The following is a 16,826-nucleotide window of genomic DNA, read 5'->3' as shown; positions in this document are numbered from 1 at the left end:
TCGACTAGGATATGTCTCCTAATGGAAGCAATGCAGTCGGTTCTGCTCTATGGAGCGGATGTATGGGCTATTGCTTTTGACAAGGAGGTAAATCGTAAGCGCCTTGTTCAAGTGCAGAGACGAGGAGCTTTGCGAGTGGCGTCTGCTTATCGCAGCGTCTCCGAACCGGCCGTGATGGTGATCGTGGGAGTGATCCCCGTCGTTGCCCTCCTTGCCAAGGAGCGCAAAGCTATCTACCGCCGTAAGGGCGGGAATTTAAGAGAGGTGGTTGCCATAAAGAACGTTAACGCACCCTTACCGAGCGGCAACTTTCTTGACAAAATGAGCCAAGGGGCAGATGGACTGCGCGACTCGTCGACAATTTAGACTCGTAGTTGAACCGAACGCAGATTGATTGATTGATTGATTATTTCCTTACCCATCTTCAGTTTTACCTGCACAAGATGGATGGCAAGCTGCGATTTCCTGATAGTGTGTTCTGGAATGAAGTGGTGGACGACGCTTAACACACTTTTTTCTCTTGCGAGTGATAGGACAGCTTTCGTCAGCAACTCTATGCAGGCACAGGGCAGCTCTCTCCACACAACATTTTTAGAGAGATGCTGAAGAGGGGAATCGTACTGTGCATTATGTTCGGGCTCTTCCTATTGCGAAGAAGATTGAAATCGACCGACGGAGGGACCGGATGGTAAGGGATTCCCTGAACTAACAACTCCCTTCCTCCCCTCCCCTCCCGTTAGTGAAAGAGATTCCATGGTCTGAATGCTCCCAAAGCCAGGAGGAGTCCGGAGTTTCTGAGAATGGCCCCGTTAAATAAATAATCACTTTCGACCGCGAGAACTCCCCGCTTTTCCAACAAATGTCAAAACTAAGACCAGGTTTCCTTTTGCATATATGGGGACCCCCCTTAAAGTCGATGTAAAAGCGTGCAAAGGACTGCAACAGAATGCCCAAGTGCGCATTCTACGTGGAAGCAAAAAATAGTGACAACGCCCACATTACAGGCAGCGGTAAATGCCCAGTGTTCAGAAAGGTGTTCACAAATAAGGTCAAATGAAGTTTATGCAACTGACTGAATCACTGTCGAGAGCCCCAAAACCTACTTTTCCAAAGCGTATTCGAAAACAACGTCGACGTTGCCATTGTATCCGAACAATACGAAAATCTGCTAGGCAGAGTATGGATAGCAGACAAAACCAGTAAGGCGGCGATATGGAACTGCGGAAGTTAAGCTATAGGAGATGCGAAAAAAACATCCAGAGAACGGGTTCATCCCTGCCAAGATTGGAGGGATATACATCTATAGCTGTTACGTAGCACCGAGCCTCACATTAGAGGAATTCGCATCATTGCCGGAGAAACTATCCTTCAATGTAAGTCGCTACAATCCCAAAGTAATAGCCGGCGACATCAACGCATGGGCAGAAGAAGAATGGAATAGCACAGAAACCAACGCAAGAGGACGAATATTGCTGGAGACATTCTCACGCTTGAACGTGGTACTTTCCAACACAGAAATGTTCAAGGAGGTACTTCTGGAAGATACATTGCTATCGGGAAACGCACAAAAAAAGTTTCACAGGTCATGAAAAAATTGCAGCGGGCATGGATGCCGCTATGCCTCGACGTAGCACTTTCCGAAGGCGAAATCCTAGTCTTTAATGGTATTTATAAATTGAGGAATGCCGGAAAGTGTGCCTCAAAGCTAGGAGACCTTCCCAGCGTAGAAGAAATCGACCTAAGTTCGAGGAGCTACAAGTTTATATTGCGAGGAAAAAATTGCAAGCAGCTATCGTAAAGAACAAATCCGAACATTTCAAACATGCACTGAAGCTGACTCTGGCCCATGGGGTAGCGCATACAGGTCGGTGATGTCATCATTAAAAGGCGAGCACTCCCACCGATTACTTGTCCGGACTTGTTGTAGAATTTAGTGAACACTCTGTTCCCAGTAGATGTGAACTGCACAAGTCTTCCTGCAGTCCATTTAAATCCCGACGAAGTTCCAGCAGCGGTAAATGAGGAGGCTCTGGACGCAGCGAAAAGATTGACTGAAAAAAGACTCCAGGACCGGATGGAATCCCTAATATTGCCTGAAAGTAGCAGCCTGGACAGCGCCAGGTATGTTTGCTCAAGTTTTCACGGTATGCCTTAGGGAAGGAGAATTCCACGAGCAATGGAAGCTACAAAAGCTCATACTCATACCGAAAGTAGGTAAACTACTGGGTGCCCCTCCTCATATAGACGGATATGTCTAGTCAATACCATTGGCAAACTATTTGAACGAGTAATATACAACAGATTGCTCGCTGTTGCGGAAAAGGAAGGAGGCTTTTTCGACAAACAATTCGGATCTCATAAGGCGAAATCAACTGTCGACGCAATCAGCATGGTGACTGATTTGGTTCGGGCTGCAATACAAGCAGGAAAATGCTGCACAGTAATAACCCTCGACGTAAACAATGCATTCAATAGTGCAAAATGGAAAAAAAATTATTGAGGCACTCGACAAGTTACAGGCCCCGAAGTACATTGTACGCATTGTAGTTGAGTTTCTCCTCGGGATAAGACTTTACTGCGACTCGGACGATGGGCTAAAAATATTCCCGACGAATTGCGGGGTGCCACAGGGCTCTGTCCTAGGTCCCTTGCTGTGGCTAGTTACGTATGATGGAGTGGTGACGCTACGCCTTCCGGATAACTTGCCAACGATTGGCTTCGCCGATGATGTCAGAATAACAGTGGTTGCAAAGCACTAAGACGAGTTCGAGATCTATGCAAATGAAGCGATATGGGAGACCAATTCCTGGTTGAGAAATTCTGGCCTTTCACTTGCTGAACATAAAACACAAGTAGTTTTCATTAGCAAGAGAAGAAAGAGCACAACTGTGAAAATCAAAGTTGGCGAAAAACAATTTACTCCCAACCATCGCTCAAGTACTTCGGAGTAATTATTGACAGAAGACTCAACTTCAAAAGACACATTAAGTACGCCGCAACTAAAGCGTCTTCTAACGTTGTAACGATTTCGAGGATACTACCGAACATTGGTGGGCCAAGACAAAGTCGACGTCTTTTGCTTTCTAGGGTAGTCAGCTGCATGCTACTCTACGCAGCTCCAGTTTGGGCAACTGTTCTGGATAACAAATGAACTGAAAATTGGGAATGGCGTATCGGCTGAGTGCACTCCTGGTATGCAGTGCGTATCGGACAACATCAGGAGAAGCAGCATATGTACTAGCAGGGATGCTCCCCATAGACATCTTGGCGAATGAAGGCCGGCGACTCTACGACAAAACGTATGCCGCTGGGGAGTCTACCGCAATTCAACGGCGTGCTTAGTTACATCGATTTGGTCACAATGAGTCACCATGCTGCCCAAAATGTGGTAACGTGGCTGAGAATGCGGACCATGTCATATTTGATTGCCCTAGATTCACCGCGCACCGAACAAGAATAGAAGCGGTCGCAGACAGGCGTTTAACACCCGAAAACATTGTGGAGTTCATGCTAGAGTCAACGGATGCCTGGAACCAGGTTGCAAAAGAACTGCAAGTTATTCACCAACATCTAAGGCAGGAGGAACTACGACGAAGGAACCATAACGAGCCGCAGTTAAAAGCTGATCCAGCCCAGCGACGCAATACTTTATAGGAGTTCCCTGGGAAAAGTGGAATTAGAAGGAGGTGGTTTTAGTGAGTGGAAGTCTCACATAACTGTGTGGCAGGAGCCAGCAGTAGGTTTTGAAGCTTTTCACCTTCCAACGCCGGAAACAAAAAAAAAGGCAGACGGACAGACACATAGACAGTAAACCGATTTTGATAAGGTTTTGTTTTACAGAAAACCTTAAAAAATGGTCAAAAATTGTTCAAACACACAATTTTTACATAATTTTGAAACATACAATTTCTGAGATATGTTTTAAATATTAACTTTTCCTCCCAAAATTCCAGCTACTAAGCCACGTGCTAGAGATTTGGCCCTAGAATCATCACTAGTAAAGATGAACAATTAACATTTCAGGACACTAAAGACGCAGACCCATCTTGACTTTCCGTAATTCCAACCAAGTACCCATTTCATGGTCTCAGGTTCAATCATATGTTACTAGTCCCAATAATATAATGCACCATGAATCTTACTTACCTTCTTTAATGGTAATTCAGCGGTGTAGAAATCGGATCGTGAAGGTCGTTGAAGTAACACTATTCAGTTTTGATCAATATCTTTCACTTCTGTGGTGGAAAGTAAGTAAAACTGATTCAACAAATATTCAAACAATAAACACAAACTGCACAAAAAATCTTCACTCGTGGTCGGCAGAAGAGAATTTTGAATTAGATTAATTATTATGGTCCACTTGTAAAAGAAATGTTAAACACCATTTGATGGATAACCGCGTAAACACTTTACTCAAATAGTCGATTCGAAAATTTTATAAACTCGAGGTACAGAGGACCCGGGACACTATTTTCACTATTGCGTTTAAGGAATTAAACATCTTTAATTAGCTGAGATTAAATTATTTGTCCTGTTCGATGGCGACTATAAGTTGGAGTTTTTTTTAATTCGCGATGCCCGTAAGCAGATAGGTACCATCTACCTCTGCCGTTTACAAAAAACTGCAAGAACCTCAAAGAAATCGCCGACTAACACTTCACCGAACACCATACCGAAATCTATTGTTTTCATTTCTATGCAATTATTGTACGAAGCAAATGAGCTTCTAAACGCAGCCTGCCTACCATTTTTTCCAGTAGCACTCATACTTGATACCAAAGAAAATAAAATGGTATTGCCGATCGGCGGAGCCTCGTACAAACAAATATTACATGGCAATAAGATCATCAATGCACTTGAATAACAATTACTCCATTACGCGCGCCATTATGGGACATTTGTATTGTTTTATTGTCCGGCTAACCCTCACCGGGCCATATTACATACAAATTTCATTTGATTCAATGATAACGAAAAAAATGTGTTACGAATTGACCACCGAAGACGCGTCGCATGCATTTTGAGCAAAAGTTTTTAGCGCAATTGCTGGGCATTGTGCACGTGCGGATGTGAATTACTCGTACCTGAGTATAATGCTCATTCATTAATCACTGTGCCTGCCGGATTTACCTGAAGATACTCATAGCGCTCGCATCGAGTCACGTCGATTACATTAATTATTTTAGATGCCAGGAATTTCGTCATGTTTTGAACTTGGATGTAAGTCAAGATCGAGCTGCCTTTTCAGGAACTTAGGGTCAATGATTCGACCGACACGGCTCTAAACGGAGGAAGTTGGGAAGCGTAGAAAATGCGGTAATCATGGAAATCACCGCGACTAATTTCAAATGTCCCAATTCAAATACAAATATCAGCAGAGAGGGATAGGCCTTGCAATCTTGGAAGCGCTTGGCAAGGGCTTTGTGTGGCAACAGTCAGCGAAAGATTAAGCTGTACTACTTAGAGCGGTTTACACCTGAAAGTACCTCTACAACGGCCCTATTTACTGTAATACAGTATCTCCACAGTAGCTAGTTTGGGAAATCTAGGTGGATCTTTATCGTATGTACATACTTCTTTTACAAAGCCCACATATTTGTCCTATTAAAAACGACATCGAAGAGAACCAATGCACTTTCACCGGGACCCAAATACAAGCTAATGCCCTTGCATAAAAGGCCTAAATGTCTTCACCACTCATGTATTTGCAAAACTTTATTCGATTCACTACTTTCTATTGCCCCATCTACTTTTTGGATGTCGCACCTACTATCTACTGTTCGACACGTGAAATAGATATCAGAATACCTAGCTGAGACCACTATCGAATTCGGCTCGATATTTATTATTAGCTAAACTGCGGCGCCATCTAATTCTTGCTTATAATTTTTCATGTTTCGTGAATCCTGAGTCATTGGTGAAAGCCTCCATATGAAACATCAGGCCACTAATAAGCAGGAGGAGAATATCCTGAAGCTTTGTTAAATTCGATTGATTCTGCGGAGAATGCCTCAAAATGAAACAAAGCACGAAACAAAAAAAGAATAGTTAGAACCAATAGTGATTTGTTTATTCTGCAGCAAACCGAGTGCGCAACGTGTCCTAAAGGATAATCCGAGCTACTATCCTTTCCATCAGAGCCTTCTTGTGAAAAAATTCGAAGAAGTAGAATAAAAGTTCAAAAATACTGACGTAGCTTTCCCCGTTCGAATGGACGATGAAAACCCAGCTTTGGACCGTACCTTTGGTAACAGACGCATAGATAGGCCCTGAGTATTACTTTCCTTCAGAAGGGTGCGATGAAACGAAAATGAGGGGCTTTGTTATAGATGCTTGTGAGCCACAGAATTACATTCAACCAAATAGCTAGTACGAAAACCCTCATCCAGAAACGATGATCGTCTAGCCTTTTCGATCTAAGATCATATCCAAGATGCTACTATGACACACCGCCGTTAATCCGCCGAATAATAGCTTATTCCTCAACACAAGGTCATTGTCTATTACGGTAAGAGCGGAACAGTTTTTGTAAACTGAAATAGGATCTGTTGGCTGCCAACAAGCACATGCGAATTTCATCGTCGTAGCGATTATCGGTATTGATTTTCGACCCTAAATAGGAGAAATTTTCAACGGTCTAAAAGTTGTAGCCTCCTATCTTCATTGTTTTTGGTTGACCAATGCGATTCGATGTTGATTGCCAGCATGTACTTCGTCTTGCCTCCATGAATGGGCAGCCCGACATCTCGCGCCGCCTGCTCCATCTGGATGGAGGTAGACTGTACATCTTGAGCTGTTCTTCCCGTAATATGAATATCATCAGCGTAGGCCAGTAGTTGGGAAGACTTAAAGAGGATTGTGCCTCTCGCGTTTACGTCCGCATCGCGAATCACTTTCTGCTGCGTCAGGTTAAAGAGGACCCATGATCGAGCATTCCCTTGTCTTAGACTGTTGTTGATGTTGAATGATCTCGAGAGTGATGATTTTGTCTGGCCTCGCACATTGGTCAGGGTCAGCCTAGTCAGTCTTATTAACTTCGTCGGGATACCGAACTCTCTCATGGCCGTTTACAGTTTTACCCTGGCTATGCTATCATAGGCCACTTTAAAGTTGATGAAGGGATGGTGCAACTGATGTCCATATTCCAACAGTTTTTCCATCGTTTGCCGCAGAGAGAAAATCTGTTCTGTTGCTGATTTGCCTGGAGTGAAGCCTCTTTGCAAGTAGCGGAGAATATCTGATAGATGGTACTCAGCAACGTAGTTCCTCTATAATTGCTGCACTGCGTGATATCCTCCTTTTTATGTATAGGATAGATAATGCCTCTTTGATCGTCGTCAGGCATTAATTCGCTACTCCATACCTTGAGCATCAGTTGATGAACCATTTGGTGAAGTTGGTCGCCACCATATTTAACCAATTCGGCTGTAATTCCATCGGCTCCTGGCGGCTTATAGTTTTTGAGCCGGTGGATTACACGAACTGCTTCTTCTATGCTTGGTTGTGTTACCATTTGTCCATCGTATGATTCGAGCACGGAGCACTATCCCAACGAGATGGTGATCCGAGTCTATCTTCGCCCCCTATATGTTCCGACATTCATCAAGGCTAATAGGCGGCGGCGTTCGATCAGCACGTGGTTAATTTGGTTGAAAGTTATCCCGTCTGAAGAGGCCCACGTTTGTTTGAGGACCGCTTTCCGCGTAAACCAGGCACAACTATTTCGTGCGAAACTGCTAACAGAATATTCGGCAAACCGCTATCGTTGGTATTCCCTATTATATAACCTATGGAGGCGACATATCACTTGAATACGGGCTCCATCCCTACATGACTGTTAAAGTCTCCAAGTATGATTTTGATATCATACTTGAGACAGACTTCGAAGGTCCGCTCAACTGCCTCGTAGAAGGTATCCTCCTACGACTCTGCAGTCTCCTCTGTAGGGGCGTGGACATTTATGAGGCTTATATTCCTAAATTTCCCTCACAAATGCGGATTGCATAGCCGTTCGCTTATGTTTTCAAAACCGATAACAGCAGGTTTCATTTTTTGGCTGACTAGGAAACCTTCTCCGAGTACATGGTTTACTGGATGGCCACTATAATAAATGGCGGTGTAGTAGCTCTTCTCCACGAAACCGCTCCCTGTTCAACGCATCTCTTGCAACACTGTTACATCAGCCTTATATTGGCTGGCTGCTTGGTAGCTACATCTCTGTACAGGGAACGCACGTTCCATGAGAAAATACTCAAATCGTTATTCCGTTGTCGTTGCCGGGTTCGTCGTTTTGAATTCCATCCTGCCCGAGGCTCCTTCTGTGGCTTGATAACTTGTGTTTTCTATGTAGAATTGTCAACCCTACCCAGCCCCCAACCTGGAGGACCATTTGGTACAATTTGTTCCGTTTTTAGGCGGAAGAGACTCGCTTTCATCCTGCGGTCACCACGTGTAGGTGGAGATAGGGTTTGGTAGTAGAGCTGTTGGTGTTGGTTCAGGAGGCGTTTCGCATTCCCATCTTGGGTACCAATTGACGTTTCGCCCTGGAACTATTCTACCCTTTGACCGCTCGCCTGCTCTTTGCTGTAAAAATAAGCGCATAGCGAGTCGACTTGGCGTTGATGTTGTCCCATCACGTCAACCACGCCGCTACCTCTGATGTGACGAGGCAGATTCATCCGCTCCACAGCAGAGCTTGGATGATGCATTCGGAATTTTTGCATAGTAGTCCACATCCCCCCCTGGACGTTTTCCAGATCGGTCTTCGTCCATGGCAATATCCCCAATGCATAAGCAAATGAAGGGATAGCGAATACATTCAATGCACCTATCTCATACTTCCCCGAGAGGTGCGACTTCAGCACTAGGTTCATACGTCGCAGGAATTCGGACAGCAGAGCATCCTTCAGATCACCAACTCGAGCATGGGTTCCTTGCAGAATTCCCAGGTATTTGTAGAAGTCTGTCTCGGTCGTAGATGTTGAGATCACCAATGCAATGTCCGGCATGCGGCTCGGGATGACCTTTGGGGATGGTTTGAATTCGACACTTGTCTAATCCAAATTTCATCCGAATATCACGGTCCAACATGTCTATGATTCGCAACAGGCTTCTAAGGTGGTTGTTAGTACCAGCATACAAGTTGATGCCCCCAAAGCCCACTCCAATATTCTCTCGCTTCCGTTACCGAAAAATGTACTGTCTGAACGCTCTGTTGGGATTCTTTGAGTGATTGGAAAAAAATCCGCTGGTTCCTCGCTTACATTGCATTCTGAATACATCTGGAGGGACTTTCGCCATACCGTCGTAACCGACTGCATACGACAGAAAGTTTCTGCGTAAGTGTATCCAGCATTTCAATTAGGGATGTTTCACTGGGGATGGAAAATTCTTTGCACTTTATTTCTCACCCGTTTGTTGGCGTTGCCAGTGCTGATTTGATATCAGTTTATTTAATTTTTCAGTTATTCCTTTTTTAAACTCGGTTCTGTCGGTCTATCTATCACATGCATTCTCCGAAACTACCCAACACAAAAATCTTAGAAGAATCAAGAGACTGGTACTACATAATGCGTAGACTTCGAAATACCCTCTATACTATCTGTTCAAATAAAGTTAATAATAGTATATTACTATAATTTTTAGTAATTGAATGTAAAACCTCCTTATATATAGGCTATAGTTACATAGGCTATAACATAAAACATGATCCTGGTGGAAATCGCACTATTATTGACAAAGTTATAATAGGTTAAAGTAGTCGCGTTGGAGCAAATTCAAGACTTTGAATGTCAGTATTAAAACCAAAGTGCTTGGTACTAACAGGACAAATGTCCACCTAAATGTTTTTATAAAAGAAATACCCAAAACCTTTCATACCTGAAGCGTGCAGTTTTCGGTTTCTTGTTATAATTTACCGGTATTTTCTTTGTTTTTTTTTGTGAACACTGAATTGCATGTCCTAGCTTTTATTATTTATTTGGTGAATATATTTTTTAGTTCAAATTTTAACTAAATCCCTCTTCAATTTGAGGACTCCCTTCTTCCGTTCTTCTCCTTAACCCCGCAGAACCCATTTAACCAAGCGGCGTATCCAATAGAATGGACTAAGGATGCCAATGGAGGTTGAAAACCTCCAAGGAATCACTAAACATCTTAGGTAGGAAGAACATTGATCGAGGATGCGATCAGTCGTGAATCATCCTTTTCTATCGCTGCACTCGACTCCGATGCTTTACGGCTCCACGCGGGCGGTCGAGCCATTAATTTTTTTTTTTTTTTGTTTTCAGGTTTAGCTCGTGTCATGTTATTTCGATAAGTGCACGTGAATTCCTGTATTTATGATTTTCTCTTGTTTTCAGCATCCGGCGTAGACCCACGCACCGTAAACGACACGTGAAATTTTGTAAAATGGCACGTGAGGGATCCAAATGTTCGAAGGACCCCCTCCACATTCCGGAGCCTAGCTAGCACAGAGGAGTGCAAACACGTGTCGATGGAAAACTTCGATAGAGCTTCAATATTTGCGGCGTGCTTTCTTTCTTAGGTTTTCGGGATAATTCTCCCCTCTTGGTCCTCTCGGGCAACTCAAGATGGTCTTTTGATCATTGTCAATCTTTATTTATGATAACAACTATATGAACAAAAAAAATTTCAGTCGTCCCATTACATGTAATAGGGCAAATCTCAACGCAGAAAGATGTAACTCACAGTTTCAACTCCCCAGCAAATTCGATGTTAATCGATGCAGTCATTTCTTAAAAAAGTTCGTACGACAGACGGATAGACATTGAACCGATCTTAATAAGGTTTTGCTCTACCCAAAAAATTATCATCATCATCATCAACGGCGCAACAACCGGTATCCGGTGTAGGCCTGCCTTAATAAGGAACTCCAGACATCCCGGTTTTACGCCGAAGTCCACCAATTCGATATCCCTAAAAGCTGTCTGGCGTTCTGGTCTACGCCATCACTCCATCTTAGGCAGGATCTGCTTCGTCTTCTTTTTCTACCACAGATATTGCCCTTATAGACTTTCCGGGCTGGATCATCCTCATCCACACGGATTAAGTGACCCGCCCACCGTTACCTATTGGTGTAAAGTTGTAGTCTATCGTTATTCTTCCCGTTTGACCAGTGCGGGTCGATGTTGTTGGTTCGTTGGTTTTTGGTGCTGACGTTGCCACCATGTATTTTGCTCGATCTTCCACAAAAAATGATATCGACATAATAATATGGTCTGCTTTGCATATAAATAAATATTTCTATGTTGAAAGACAGTATCGAAAACATCGACCATAAGGTTAGTAAAAATAAAGTTCATAATTCAGTAAAAATATGATAGCAAACCCAACAGAATTGAGATCCAATCCAATTCGCCTAGAAGTTAACCTAAAGATGGACAAAATACGAGTAGCGGAAAAGTAGAAAGTACTGTATCTCCCAGTAAACGTACAGTAATATGCACTTAGGTTGAATACTTTTCCCTCTCCCCGCACCCTAAATTGCCTAATCGAATGGACATTAAAATGTCACTTGTCACCACGTCACCACGGCCCCAATCACTTCAGAAATTAGCAACAGCAGTTTTTCTGCTTCGAAACTTATTATTATTATTTTTCACTGAATTTCATTTACTCATAGTGAATTTTCTGAAATCCAAAATAAACCACAGTTCGTCATCAAATGATATTTGAATTTTCTCTATTGATTCATTAATTCCCACCGAGGCTACAACGCATAGTGAACTTTTCTTCCGCAGTTTGCCATGAATGGACTCTCCAATGATTTTAGTAAAATTGAAGAAGAGTGCAAGGCACTCACCTGATTCAACCGAAATTTTTGTCCTTGAATTGCACACCTCATCGTGGGTCAGCGAGGCGATTGTGATGAATTCTATTATTCTATTTAACTACGATTCGCCGCGATTTTTTTTTCTTTTCTCCACAAATATAAGTATCTAAAGATCGCGACGGTCATTTAAGTTATTTACTAAGAAATGAAATAGAAAAATTAATGAAGGTTGCTCGCCTAGTCAGTGGTCGAATTCTGTCCTTCGAACAGGTTTTCAGTGAAAATTTTTATTTTTACTAAGCACAGGTCCATTATGTTCTTAAGCGGCTTGTTAGATAGCGAACAATACAACAATGCTTGGCTTTAAAATGTGTTTATTTTCGCAAAATATTGTTTTTGTGGCCTTTTCAATTATGCCAAAATATATCTGCTGGGTATAATCGAGTTTATCCGAATGAAGGGGTTGGAATGTTTCTGAATGGCTCTGTTCAATTCAATGATCTTAACGCAGAATGGAAATACTAACTATATCCTTGTAAAGTTTGCAATCATCATTATATCTACTTTTTGAATTTTATTTCTGTGAATAAATAAAATGATTTTATTTGAGCTGAGTTTTCGATCAAAGCCAAATTTAGTTTTGAGAAATTGGGTGCTTTGCCCTAAACAGGGCAGAATCCCTAACAAAAACATAATATGGCTGGCCGGAGCATAATTTTCCTAACCTACAATGGAAAATAAGGACGAATAGGACGAGGACCAAAAGCGAGTGGTGAGTAACATAACCGAACACTCATCTAATCCAATAAAATAGCAAAGGATACTCGTGGTGCAGATTCCCCAAGGAAATGGAGAGATTATTGGAAGAAGAAGAGATTCTAGATAAAGATCAGGTCAATTTCACTACGACTTTGTAGACACTCGAAGCATTACACAGAAAACTGAAAAAGGAATCCTGAAAACCCTTCTTAAAGCTTATATCCCCAGTTCTGAAGTAAAGACATTCTCTAGCACAAACAACCTCGACTGGAAGTTAGCTACCGTAACTTTAAGTAATCTCATTTGAATCATCTGATCAGAATGCCCAAAGTACTTCTGCAAGCTTTCCTGCTGTTTGACAACAAAAACTTTGCTGTATATTTGTTTCGTTCTGACAGGAAAAATTAGATGTGTTTAGCAGCCTTAAGGCTCAACAACCTGTCATTACGAGAAGTTTGTTCCCAGTTTTTGATAGTAACAGTCCCAATGCTTCTAACAACCCAATTGCCGGTTCAGATCTGGGTATGGAGGAAATTGAACCTTCTTTTGCTAAAGCATCTAAGATTTCATTTTTCTCTACATCATGATGGTCGAGTAGCCAGAATTACGGTATTGCATCTAGAAACAGAGTTCAAACGATTTCTACATTCCTGAACGATTCTTGAAGTAATCAAAGGACTGATCAACTCCCTTAATGAAGCTTGACTATCGCCACAGATTGCGATGCGCCTGCCCTTCAACCGCTCGTATATCATCCAGGTTACCGCCATTAGGATCGCATACACTTCCGCCTGAAAGACCGTTGTATATTGTTCCAAACGAAAAGCTCACTTCTAGTTTTTAGTCGAGAGGTAGACTCCAGTTCCAGAACCGTTTTCTGGTTTTGTCGGTGTAAAAAACGACAGTATATCCTGACACGCATCCTTCTGGTTCCTCTCAGTTTTCTCCTCCTTTCAATATAACTTCATATCTTCTGCCAAAGAGTTGTATGGGGATCCGAGAATGAAAAGGCATTGCAAAACTTGATTCAGTTCTCCCAATAACTGTTCCAATGCTCTGTGCCCCCTCCCCCTTTTCCATTGTTTCCCCAAAGAACGAATCGAACTACTTTATGATCTACTCTCATTCAAGTGCTCTGAATAAACAAATCCAAGGGCTGCAAATTGATTGGTGCATTCGGAGCTGCGCCGGATGTCGTGTTCATGGCACCGGCGATTCTCAGACACACAGTTCTTTGTAGTGTGGCTAGTTTACAACGAAAACCCATTTATTTTTCCTTAACCCACCACACTACAGATATATTGGCTAACATCGGCCTAATGATAGCAACATCTGTATATCCAAATAACTACCTGGGGTCTAAGTCCCCATGTCGAGACAAAGGTCTGCCTACCAGCCCATAGGGTGTTTGTTTCATCTCTTTCATCCCATATTTCTACATGTTTGCTCCAAAGAAGCTCCTTGTCTAGAATAACTCCCAGATATTTCAATTCTTCGCAGAGTTGAAGGGTTGTACCTCTCATCTCTAGAAGGCAAATACTATTCAGTTTCCTCCTTTTTGTAAATAGTACCATTGTGGTTTTATTTGGGTTTACTGAAAGACCATGCCTGAGGCACCAACTGTCAATCAAATCATTTTTACACACCCTTCCGAGATCTCGGCCAACAACTAGCATGGCCACGTTATCCGCATAAGCTTGACCGTGTATTGACAGATTTGCAGTTCACATAATAGTGAATCGATCAACATACTCCACAGAAGTAGCTATAGCACAACTCCTTGAGGGCAGCCTTTCGTCGCTTCCGTTGTTAGGTAGCGATCAATACCCACTTCACCACATAACAATCTTCGCGTTAGCATAGCATAGATCCACTTAATTAAAATTTCATCAACACCATGCTCTCTGGCTACATAATAGAACTTTTGAAAGGGAGCACCATCAAACACCCCTATCCCGTACTCGCCTTTCAGAGTTGTGAACTTTGAAGTGCAGATTGTTAGGCCAATTACTTCACTTCTTCTTGGCCTCATGTTTCAGTGGTTCGCGGTCATCATCATCGTAGAATGCACTCTGAATCCAGCAGATCCCTAAAAGAATTGAACGGACGATTGCATCACCTTAGGAGGAATCTTTAACGAACGCATGCCTGGGAGTTAAGCAGCGGTCCAGGCATGCTTTGCATGCGCTCAACGGTGAAGTTGAACTCGGGGTGGCTTTGATGTTGAACAAGTCAACCTGCTAGAGCCTCACTGATACCTGGTCGCCTCAGTGAGTAAGTTAGACCTTACCGTGTTATGGGAGGATATGATACGGCAGACCTCCTAACCCCCATACTCGTGGGAATCATATGAGTACAAAAAAAAGAAAAGAAAACGAAAGCCAACAATGCGGGACCCCGTACCGCACAAAAACTGGTTAATCAGGCGGAAGCACATCTCTGAATTACTGAGGGTCAGGTGATTACACCCTAGAAGGGAGAAGTTAGGACGTCAAGCAGTGGATTCAAGGTTAACGTTGGTATACTGCGTGGACAACAGCCAACGAACACTACTGCTCATAGAGCAGGGACCAGCAAAAGCACGTCTGAGATAAATATAATAGACGTCAGGAAGGAGACAAGTCTCAGTGAGATCTGAGGTGCTAAATGGGAAGAGACCCTTAAGATGGCTCAGGACATACCTAAGCCATCTCTACCGGAGCCGAGAAAGCAGGGAGCAGCAGAGATCAGCCCGCCTGAAGGGAATGCTCCCAAAAAATCCAAACCTGAACCAAAGGGAGGAGAAACCCCGGGCAGGTCAGGAGTGAAGGCTGAACCCAGGAAACCCGCCATTAGCTATGCTAGTGCGGTCAAGGGCATTCGACTGGCCATACTACCAAAAAGGTTTCCCGAGCAAATACACACTCGTGGGGAGCAGGAAAGCATTCAGGACCTTGTTGTCCGGCAGATGTGCAAGGGATGTACTTCGAAACTGGTGTTCACCGGGATACGCTTTCGACCAGGCCTTATACTGGTGGATTGGTTTACGGAAGACACCTCAGAATGGATTAGAGCCATAGCTCCTTGATTGTCAGGCTGGAAAGGGGTGGAACTGTCAACATGTGCTGGGGATGATATACCAGGAGCCCACATGGTGACAGTTTTTCCGCCAAAAGCCGCGACAATAGAAACGGAAGACCTTATATTCCCCCTAATCGCTCAGAATGAAGATCTTCATACTCGACTATGAAGAGTCTTTAGAAGCAAGGTGGAGGGCAAGAGTAAACTCCTCACGATCGGGGTAGATGACCGATCCCAGGAAGTAATTAAACGTCGGAATTGCCATATCAACTACCGATTCGGCAACATACCCGTGCATGTGCACAGGGAAAAGCCAAGGAAAGATACCTCGGAGGAGACACCGGGTGAAAAACATACCGAGGTCCCCGAAGAAGTCTCGAAAGCCATAGAGGCGGAAAGGACTGGATCAACCAGGGAAGTAGACCTGCTGCCCAGTGAAGAGCTGAAGCTAAACTACCTAGGCCTAGGACTAGGACTCCCTCAGGGTGGACAGCGATGTGCAGGAAAACGCCATGTTGGAGGAGAGGGACAACACTCCGACAGTGGAGAAGAGCTACAAACAATAACGGAGCCAATGGCCAGCACTAAGATAGCCCAGATAAACCTCCACCATGCGAAAGCTGTATTTGCAGTAATTGTAAGGGCAAGTTCCAAGGAGAACATTGAAATAGTGCTGGCTCAGGAGCCCTGGGTGTACCGGGGGCAGATTCACGGGCTGCAAGGAGGAAGCATGGAGGTAATTTGGGACTCCTCTTGTGAAAAACTAAAAGCTTGCATAATTCTTAAACGTAATTTAAAATACATATATCTTTCAGACTTCTTAACCGGGGACCTTGCGGCTATCCAAGTCTCATTGGAAGCCGGGAGGAGCACTCGAGAAGCAATCGTGGCATCGGGATACTTCCCAGGAGAGGAAATCCGGGCCCCACCGGGACAAATCGCAAAAGTGACGAAGTATTGCGAGAAGAGGGCGTTACAACTTCTTCTCGGTTGCGATGCCAATGCCCACCACGATGTCTGGGGAAGCAGCAACACCAATCGTAGAGGTGAGTACCTTCTTGAATTTATTCCTAGCAATAAGCTAGAAATATATAACTTAGAAAACACTCCAACATTTGTGACCAGCACCAGACAAGAAGTACTAGACATAACTCTAGGAAATACTCTAATGAACGGAATGATCAGGAATTGTAGGGTATCGGATGAACCCTCT

At 43.4% G+C, this 16,826-nt stretch overlaps 1 protein-coding gene across 1 annotated transcript in view; it reads right to left on the bottom strand.

Moving 5' to 3' along the window:
- Positions 1-4,301, bottom strand: part of LOC119647937 — a 504,053-nt gene extending 499,752 nt beyond the window's left edge. Inside the window, exon 1 of the mRNA XM_038049285.1 lies at positions 4,147-4,301. The gene's annotated coding sequence lies outside the window, so the exon portion shown is untranslated. The remainder of the gene's footprint in view (positions 1-4,146) is intronic.
- Positions 4,302-16,826: the final 12,525 nt, after the last annotated feature.

Source organism: Hermetia illucens, chromosome 2 (assembly GCF_905115235.1).
Source record: "Hermetia illucens chromosome 2, iHerIll2.2.curated.20191125, whole genome shotgun sequence".
Classification (NCBI taxonomy): Eukaryota; Metazoa; Arthropoda; class Insecta; order Diptera; family Stratiomyidae; genus Hermetia; species Hermetia illucens.
Note: the sequence above shows the minus strand (reverse complement) of the source record. Positions and strands in the feature narration are given on the sequence as shown.